Source organism: Camellia sinensis, chromosome 11 (genome assembly GCF_055761805.1).
Source record: "Camellia sinensis isolate YWXY chromosome 11, ASM5576180v1, whole genome shotgun sequence".
NCBI classification, from domain to species: domain Eukaryota; kingdom Viridiplantae; phylum Streptophyta; class Magnoliopsida; order Ericales; family Theaceae; genus Camellia; species Camellia sinensis.
The window spans coordinates 139,383,423-139,387,359 of record NC_138971.1 but is presented as its reverse complement, the minus strand read 5'-3'; the positions used below and the strand labels follow the sequence as shown (position 1 = coordinate 139,387,359).

General features: G+C 35.2%; 1 long non-coding RNA gene across 1 annotated transcript; it reads right to left on the bottom strand.

Moving 5' to 3' along the window:
• Positions 1–560: 560 nt before the first annotated feature.
• LOC145803278 (uncharacterized) lies at positions 561–3,629 on the bottom strand. Its single transcript, XR_014345388.1, has 3 exons — positions 3,150–3,629; positions 2,367–2,411; positions 561–801 (listed from the first exon to the last, which is right to left on the bottom strand). It is a non-coding gene; the product is annotated as an uncharacterized LOC145803278 (long non-coding RNA).
• Positions 3,630–3,937: the final 308 nt, after the last annotated feature.

Below are 3,937 nucleotides of genomic sequence, written 5' to 3'. Positions count from 1 at the left end.
ATGATATGGTTAATTTAAATTTAATTCCTAAGTATGACATTGATATGTTTGAAAAATAAAATTTTGTATGCAATTTAAAATTACTTGCATTCCATTTCTTAAAGTAGATAAAATCACATCTCTGCTTGAACTTGTGCATAGTGATGTATGTGACATGCATAGTACCCCCACCAGAGGTGGTAAGAAATATTTTGTAACAGTCATTGATAATTTTTCTAAGTACTGTCATATCTATTTTTTGCATGCAAAAGATGAGGTGGGTAACGACCCCATCACGTATTATGATTAGCACTTAAATAATTAAAGAGATTTGAATTTTAATTTCCAATTATTCTAATTTAATATGGGATTTATGAAAATTATGGAGATTGATTCATATATGATTCTATTGAGGATTTGTCACGCCCCAAACTCGCCCCTAAAAGTTCGGGCATGACCTATGCAGATACGGACACATGACCTGATATACATAATATACGGGGCCTGAACGGAAGCATTTAATATTACAAAGTAACATAGAATAACATCCATTGAGCTAAAACTAACATGCCAGGATCACATACGTGAGAGCCATTTATCTATATACATACCCATACATATAAATGAGCGTATATCCGAACATTGGTAAAGAAAGGGGGTATATACATACATTTTAACCTTAAGTAAATAATTAAAGTGCATGACAAAATCTTAACAAAACTTCACATAAATGCATGGGCTTGGTCTGGGAGTCTAGGCATACTGAGGTTGACAATTGAAGGGTAAGCATCAAGGGTTAAGACGGACTCCCAAAGTAATTACCTACAGAACAGACAAAACACAAAGTGAGCGAAGCTCAGTGAATAATAGTATATAAATGATTCAATATTCAACTTAATCATAATGCATATCAATGCGTATGTAAATGCGGAGATCATATAATTAATCTGATTCTATACTAATTTTAGAATGGCCTTAGGCCCAATCTTGAAACATAATGGCTTTAAGCCTTTGAATGGATTGGCGATAGCCCTTGAACATATTAACATTAAGCTTTTACACATGTTGGCATATAGCCCTTGAACATTTGACATGAAGCCCTTAAACATGTTGGCATATAGCCCTTGTACATTTGGCATGAAGCCCTTGAAAAGTTGGGATTAAGCCTTTGAACATATGTATGGACTCAAGAGGTGGCTCGTACGGATTCTAGAGATGACTCGCATTGCAGCACTTAGTTCCGTACAGCACTTTATTCCATACCAGAAATCATTAGGTCTTAAAGACCGATCAATTCATATCATGTTATAACATGGCATAAACGGAACGGATAAATAGAAACATATTCATACATATTCTTACTTATGCTTGAATCAGAAACAGAAATCAGAGTTCATGCTTGATCATAACCCACCCGTACAAGTCCGTCGGTGGTACCATCCGTACAAGACCGTCGATGGTAAAACATAATCCACCCGTACAAGACCGCCGGTGGTACCATCCGTATGAGACCGTCGATGGCAAGAGATATCTTGTAACATACTTGAACCACGGTATTATTACCCCCGGGCAAGGGCCATAAGACCACGGTATTATTACCCCCGAGTAAGGGCCTTGTGCTAAGGATGCCATGAATACTTTTACATATATGGATAATCATTCATTAATTCATAGAGTCACATATCATAAAATAGAGCATTTCTTGGTATATCATGTCATTACCGTGCGCTTAAGAAAATAGAATAATTCACATTCTTATGTGGGTCACATAACGATGTTAAACTTTTGCGTTCATGTCATAGATTCTGAATAACTTCGAGTTCATATGTAACACAACAAAATAACTTCAAATTCATATGGATTCACATAACTTTCCAATTATTCTGATTCTTCGAAGATGAACACAAATTCTCTTTATTCATTAAGAAATGACATGGTTCACTTGAGCTGTTAATCAGTAACATACCCCTTTCTTTAATCGTTCATATATGTTAACATGGTTGACCTACAATTAACAGAGTGCTAATGGTAACCATTGCATCATTCACATGAGTTAATGCAGTTAACTTAAGTTTAACAGAACGTTCTTGATAATTATTAACGAAAGGTAAACACATTTTACCGATTGAATGATTCTAGAGATACCGGAATACCATAGTTCCATAATCCTCATACGTTCTATTTGTTCGTCATGAATCACTATAGCTATCTTGCAAATAACAAAAAGTTAGTATTCATTGTCAACAGTAAACAGAATGGACTGCTCAATAATGCCTCTAGATTTTCCAATCAACATATTGTTAACTTAATTACTTGCAAGGGATAGAATGTTAACAATGAGAATCATTAACAATACTTGAACGTGCGACTATAGTACTACTACTCACAGCGGTAGGTCTCTGATAGCAGTGGAACGATGTCCTCGTCTTGACCTACAAACACAATGCATATAACAGATTGTGAGAATAAAACCAATCTCTTTTTATTCTTCACTCAATAGCTATGGTGGTTCTAGACTCATTAGTCCTCCATAGGTTATAATTCATTCCTCATAAGATAGGAGGAATCGATAGGAGAAAGGTTCAGACGAAGAAACGGTACAAACCGGTAAACAAAAAGTGAACAGTCGTCACTAATTTGGACATAACTATTTTTTTATTTAGAATTTTGAAGTGAGACCACCACCATTGGAAACTAGACTTCCGGGGCTTGATTTTAGGCTCAAGAATCACTCAAAACGGAGTCCGGATGCAAAAGATATGCTTGTTCAAAGTTGGCTGGACAGAGCTGTCCCCGCATGTGCGGGAAAACAGTGCCGCGCGTGCGGCCCTGGACAGTTTGCAGTCCGAAAATGGCAGAAAATTTGGGACTTCTCATTTTCAAAATCAAACCTTAATTACATGTAAATCAAAGCCCAAAACCCTTTAATACATGACCAATTTCACATTATTATTCTCCATCAAACATCATAACCTCAAAATAAACAAATATAATGACTTTAATTCTTCAATTAACCAACTCTTAAGGAATCAAGGTTCAATTCATGAAAAGAGTTCTTCTAAACTTATATCTATCAACCAAAACTCAATTAGGTGGTTTCTCTTCATTTGAGATCATGAATTTAAACTAGTAATAGATCAATCTTAAGGGGTTAAGTTGATTTCACATACCTAGAGCCAATCTCTTGAAGTAATTCCATCAATTTTCCCATCTTTCCTCTTCATGCTCAAGCTCTTCCTTCCTTCTTCTCCTTGAGTTCTCTATCTCTCCCTCTCTCACGTGGCTCCCCCTTTCCTCTAGATATTTTTTTTTATTCTAAGAGATGAGTCCATCCACTTATAAGGCACCCATAATATAAGTATACACATACACACCAACATAACACAATAGAGAGAGCCAAACGTGGCCTTACGATTCGTACGAAATCAAATTTCAATTAAACTTCCCAGATAACTCTAAAAATTATGAGGATCATAAATATGTCCCCTGTTCTGGTTTCTGAAGCCTCTAATGCCTTCAATTTGCAGTATAAAGTTAACTACCCAAACGAGCATTAACGAATCAGACAAATTAGATTTCCAATTAATTGTCCCAAATAGTTCCAAAAATTCCCATTAACATATCCAAGTACTCAATTTTGATTTCTGTACCCATATAGGTCGGTAATTTCAATTTTAAATCCGTAACTCAATAGATAATGCTTCAATTCCAAAAGATATAATTAAATTAAAACACCTCATCTCATAGTTAAATACCAATGATTTTTTTATATGCATTTTGGGGTCCTTACAGGATTTATTTTGGAATTAGAAACTGAAAGCCTAAATGGCTCAAGAAAGTACGAATAGTGAATTGAATTATTTTAATTTCGAGTATCGAACCATATGGGAGTTTAATTAAATATTCGATTCAGATTTATAAAATTGTGATTCGATTAATTGGGTCCGAATTGGAGCTG